Source organism: Mandrillus leucophaeus, unplaced genomic scaffold (genome assembly GCF_000951045.1).
Source record: "Mandrillus leucophaeus isolate KB7577 unplaced genomic scaffold, Mleu.le_1.0 Scaffold858, whole genome shotgun sequence".
In the NCBI taxonomy this organism is placed as follows: domain Eukaryota; kingdom Metazoa; phylum Chordata; class Mammalia; order Primates; family Cercopithecidae; genus Mandrillus; species Mandrillus leucophaeus.
This window is the reverse complement of record NW_012109341.1, coordinates 478,606-484,611: the sequence shown is the minus strand read 5'-3', so window position 1 is coordinate 484,611 and position 6,006 is coordinate 478,606. Positions and strand designations below refer to the sequence as shown.

The 6,006-nt window shown below is 42.9% G+C and overlaps 1 pseudogene across 1 annotated transcript; it reads left to right on the top strand.

Annotated features, from left to right (window-relative positions):
* Positions 1–4,646: 4,646 nt before the first annotated feature.
* On the top strand, positions 4,647–5,200 carry LOC105530973 (annotated as a pseudogene). Its single transcript, XR_001004721.1, has one exon. The product of XR_001004721.1 is annotated as a 40S ribosomal protein S19 pseudogene (transcript).
* Positions 5,201–6,006: the final 806 nt, after the last annotated feature.

The window sequence follows — 6,006 nt, the reverse complement described above, 5'->3', positions numbered from 1 at the left end:
ACTTGGAATGCTTTTCCATTTGTTGGTGTCCTCTCTGACTTCCCTGAGCAGTGGTTTGTTGTTCTCCTTGAAGAGGTCCTTCACTTCCTTGGTTAGCTGTATTCCTAGGTATCTTATTCTCCTTGTAGCAATTGTGAATGGGAGTTCATTCATGATTTGGCTCTCTGCTTGTCTATGGTTTTTGGACAGGAACGCATGTGACTTTTGTATATTGATTTTGTTTTCTGAGACCTCACTGAAGTTGCTTATCAGCTTAAGAAGCTTTTGGGCCAAGACGATGGGGTTTTCTAGGTATGGGATCATGTCATCTGCAAACAGAGACAGTTTAACTTTCTCTCTTCCTATTTGAATACTCTATTTCTTCTCTTGCCTGATTGCCCTGACCAGAAATTCCAATACTATGTTGAATAGGAGTGGTGAGAGAGGGCATCCTTGTCTTGTGCTGGTTTTCAAGGGGAATGCTTCCAGTTTTTGCCCGTTCAGTATGATATTGCTGTGGGTTTGTCATAAATGCCTTTTATTATTTTGAGGTATGTTCCATCAATACCTAGTTTATTGAGAGTTTTTAACATGAAGGGATGCTGAATTTTACTGAAGGCCTTTTCTGCATCTATTGAGATAATCATGTGATTTTTGTCTGTAGTTCTGTTTATGTGATGAATTATGCTTATTGATTTGCATACACTGAACCAGCCTTGCATCCTAGGGATGAAGCAAACTTGATCATGGTAGGTAAGCTTTTTGATTTGCTGCTGGATTTAGTTTGCTAGTATTTTGTTGAGGATTTTTGTATCAATGTTCATCAGGGATATTGACCTGAAGTTTTCTTTTTTTGTTGTATCTCTGCCAGGTATTGGTATCAGAATGATGCTGGCCTCATAAAATGAGTTAGGGAGGATATTCTCCTTTTCAATTGTTTGGAATAATTTCAGAAGAAATGGTACCAGCTTCTCTTTATACTTCTGGTAGAATTCAACTGTTAATCCGTCTGGTCCTGGGCTTTTTTTGGTTGGTTGGCTATTTCTTACTGCCTCAATTTCAGAACTTGTTATTGTTCTATTCAGGAATTCAACTTCTTCCTGGTTCAGTCATGGGAGGGTGTATATATGCAGGAATTTATCCATTTCTTCTAAATTTTCTAGTTTATTCACATAGAGGTGTTTATAGTATTCTCTAATGGTTGCTTGCATTTCTGTGGGGTCAGTGGTGATATCTCCTTTATAATTTTTTATTGTGTCTATTTGATTCTCCTCTCTTTTCTTGTTTGCTAGTCTAGCTAGTAGTCTATTTTATTAATTTTTTCAAAAAACTGGCTCCCGGGTTAGTTGATTTTTTTAAAGGATTTTTCATGTCTCCATCTCCTTCAGTTCCAGTCTGATTTTGGTTATTTCTTGTCTCCTTCTAGCTTTAGGGTTTGTTTGCTCTCAGTTCTCTAGTTCTTTTAGTTGTGATGTTACAGTGTCAATTTGAGATCTTTCTAGCTTTTTGTTGTGGACATTTACTGCTATACGTTTCCCTCTTAACACTGCTTTAGCTGCATCCCAGAGATTCTGGAACGTTGTCTTTTTGTTCTCCTTGGTTTCAAAGAACTTCTTGATTTCTGCCTTAATTTCATTAATCACCCAGGAGACATTCAGGACAAGTTGTTTAGTTTACATGTAGTTGTGTGGTTTTGGGTGAGTTTTTAAATCTTGAGTTCTAATTTGATTGTGCTTGGTCTGCGAGACTGTTTGTTATGATTTCAGTTCTTACGCATTTGCTGAGGAGTGTTTTACTTCCAATTATGTGATCGATTTTAGAGTTAGTGCCACGTGGCACTGAGAAGAATGTATATTCTGTTGTTTTTAGTGGAGAGTTCTGTAGGTATCTATCAGGTCCACTTGATCTACAGCTGAGTCTAAGTCCTGAGTCTCTTTGTTAATTTTCTGTCTCAATGATCTGTTTAATATTGACAGTGGGGTGTTAAATTCTCCCAGTATTATTGTGTGAGAGTCTAAGTCTCTTTGTACGTATAAATAATAAAATTAACTATGAACTAGTTTTATGAATCTGGGTGCTCCTGTGTTGGGTGAATATATATTTAGGATAGTTAGCTCTTCTTGTTGAATTAAACTCTTTACCATTATGTAATGCCCTTCTTAATCTTTTTTGATCTTTGTTAGTTTAAAGTCTGTTGTGTCAGAAACCAGGATTGCAATTCCTGCTTTTTTCTGCTTTCCATTTGCTTGGTAAATTTCCCTTCATCTCTTTATTTTGAGCCTATGTGTGTCTTTGCATGTGAGATGGGTCTCTTGAATACAGCACCTGATGGGTCTTGACTCTTTATCCAGCTTGCCATTTTGTGTCTTTTAATTGGGGCATTTAGCCCATTTACATTTAAGGTTAATATTGTTATGTGTGAATTTTATGCTGTCATCATGATGCTAGCTGGCTATTTTGCATATTTATTGATGTATATGCTTCATAGTGTCATTGGTTTTTGTACTTCAGTGTGTTTTTGTAGTGGCCGTTAATGGTTTTTCCTTTCCATATTTAGTGCTTTCTTCAAGAGCTCTTGCAAGGCAGGCCTGGAGGTGATGAATTGCCTCAGGATTTGGTTGTCTGTAGAGGATTTTATTTCTCTTTCACTTATGAAGCTTAATTTAGGCAGATATGAAATTCTGGGTTGGAAATTCTTTTCCTTAAGAATGTGGAATATTGGGCCCCAATCTCTTCTGGCTTCTAGGGTTTCTGCTGAGAGGTCCATGGTTAGACTGATGGCCTTCTTTTTGTAGGTGACCTGGTCTTTCTCTCTGGCTGTGCTTAACATTTTTTCCTTCATTTTGACCTTGGAGGTAAATAAATGTGTGTCTTGGGGTTGATCTTCTCATGGAGTATATTACAGGAATTCTCTGGATTTTCTGAATTGGAATGTTAGCCTGTCTTGCTAGGTTGGGGAAGTTCTCCTGGATGATATCCTGAAGTATGTTTTCCAACTTGGTTCCATTCTTCCTGTCTCTTTCAGGTACTCTAGTCAGTTGTAGGTTTGGTCTTTTTCCATGATCCCATAGTTCTTGGAGATTTTGTTTGTTCCTTTTCATTCTTTTTTTTTTTTTTTTTCTAATTTTATCTGCCTGTCTCATTTCAACAAGATAGTCTTCAAGCTCTGAAATTCTTTCCTCCACTTGCTCTATTTGGCTATTGATATTTGTGGCTGCATTGTGAAGTTCCCGTGTTGTTTTTCAGCTCCATCAGGTCATTTATGTTCCTCTCTAAACTGCTTATTCTGGTAACAACTCCTGTATTGTTTTAGCATGGTCCTTAGCTTCTTTGCGTTGGGTTAGAACATGCTCTTTTAGCTCAGTGAAGTTTGTTATTACCCACCTTCTGAAGCCTGCTTCTGTCAAATTTATCCATCTCAGCCTCTGCTCAAATTTGTGCCCTTGGTGGAGAGGCATTGCAATCATTTGAAGGAGAAGAGGCACTCTGGATTTTTTAGTTTTCAGCAATTTTTCATTGATTCTCATCTTTGTGAGTTAATCTAGCTTCGATCTTTGAGGCTGCTGAACTTGGGATGGGGTTTTTGTGGGGACTTTTTTGTTGATGCCATTGTTGTTGTTGTTTTCTGTTTGCTTGTTTCTCTTTTAACAGTCAGGCCCTTCTTCCATAGGGCTGCTGCAATTTGCTGGGGGTCCACTCCAGACCCTATTTTCCTGGGTCCCTCCTGGACCTGAAGGTGTCAACAGTGGAGGCTGCAGAAGAGCAAAGATGGCTGCCTGCTCCTTTCTCTGGGAGCTCTGTCCCAGAGGGGCACCAAGTTAATACTAGCAGGAATGCTCTTGCATAAGGTGTCTGGCAACCTCTGTTGAGAGGTCTCACCCAGTCAGGAGGTACAGGATCAGAGACCTGTTTAACAAAGCACTCTGGCTGCCCCCTTAGCGGAGATGGTGCACTGTGCTGTGGGGAAGCCCACTCATCTGGACTGCCTGGATTTCTCAGAGCCAGCTGGCAGAAAGACTGAGTCAGCTGATCCAGAGACCATGGCCATCCCTCTCCACATGGGGCTTCGTCCCAGGAAGATTAGAGTTTTGTCCATAAACACCTGGCTGGAGTTGCTGAAATTCCGGCAGGGAGGCCCCACCTAGTGAGGAGGGATAGGTCAGGGGTCCGGCCTAAAGAGGCAGTCTGGCCACAATCGACCACAACCACTGTGCTGCACTGTGGAAAATTCCTCATGGATCCAAACTGCAGACTAGAGCTGCAGTGGTGACTGCCGCCCCTCCCCCAAGCAGCTCAGTCATCTTAGGCCAAAGGCAGCCGCAGGGATGATGGCTCCCGGCCTCCCGCGACCCGGAACTCAGTAGCTCAGTAGTCTTCAGCAGTCTCCAGCTGAGTGGTCACTGAGAATCTGTACAGTTCTGTGCTTGGGACGCAAGGCCCTGGTGGCATGGGCTCACAAGGGGGACCTTCTGATCTGCAGCTTGTACAGATCCATGGAAAAAGTGTGGTTTTCTGTGATAAAATATTTTAAATGGTCCATTTTCAAGGCATGATAAATCTAAGTATGGCAGCCAGTCTGCAAATGTGACAAACCGCATGACTCATGCACCTAGAAGGTCACAATAAGCTAACAGAATGTAGAGGAGGGTCAACCCATAAGAGAGAAGAAAGTTCCCTTTCCCCTGACTGGCAGCGCGAGGCCGCATGATGCCTGGAGTTACTGTAAAAGACATGAACCAGCAGGAGTTCGTCAGAGCTCTGGCAACCTTCCTCAAAAAGTCCAGGAAGCTGAAAGTCCCCGAATGGGTGGACACCGTCAAGCTAGCCAAGCACAAAGAGCTTGCTCCCCATGATGAGAACTGGTTCTACACACGAGCTGCTTCCACAGCGCGGCACCTCTACCTCCGGGGTGGCGCTGGGGTTGGCTCCATGACCAAGATCTATGGGGGACGTCGGAGAAACGGCGTCATGCCCAGCCACGTCAGCCGAGGCTCCAAGAGTGTGGCTCGCCGGGTCCTCCAAGCCCTGGAGGGGCTGAAAATGGTGGAAAAGGACCAAGATGGGGGCCGCAAACTGACACCTCAGGAACAGAGAGATCTGGACAGAATCGCCGGGCAGGTGGCAGCTGCCAACAAGAAGCATTAGAACAAACCATGCTGGGTTAATAAATTGCCTCATTCGTTAAAAAAAAAAAAAAAAAGAAAAAGAAAAAAAGAAAAAAGAGAGAGAGAGAAGACAATTTCGTTTTTGGGAAATCAAAACTGAAGCGGAGAAGGGGACGGGGTATAACCTTATAAGAGGGATAATGAAACTTAGGTGACATCTGGGAAGATTGTAACCCCATAGTACTCAACAAATGAGGAACTGGGGGAGGGACTTGCTGCTAGGAGATAAATTACCTGTTGCGACTGCCCTGGATGTGCCTGCTCACCAGACACCCACTCTTGCAAGACTGTTATTAAAAGTCTCACTTGCGCTGTTCTTCATGCCTCTAAGTCCATTCTTTGGGTTTAGACGGGTGGGAGCTCCCCTTACCCCATGTGGCTCCCAGGTGGACTGTCGCACCACCCTGCTTTTACCCGCCTCCATGGGTCCCACCAACCTCCTAGCCAGTCCCAAGGAGAGAACCTGGATACCTCAGTTGCCGTTTTTCTTCTTCTCAGTGGGAGCTTCCGACTGCAGCTGTTTCTAGTCAGCCATCTTGGCCCCTGGAAATGTTTTTATCTTGATCATGGTTCTGGTTTCACAAGTGAAGACATTTGTAAAAGACCATTAAATTGTACAGCTCATTGTATGTGGATTATCCTTCACACAGTAATAAAAAATGATTTACCATTTCAAATGGATCAGATTTGGGGAAATTTTAAACCCTGACAATTGGTACAGTCCTTTTTTTTTTTTTTTTTGAGGTAGGGTCTCACTTTGTCACCCAAGCTAGAGTGCAGTGGTGCAATCTTGGCTCACTGAAGCCTCCACCTCGCAGGTTCAAGTGATCCTCCTGCCTCAGCCCCCAAAGTAGCTAGGACT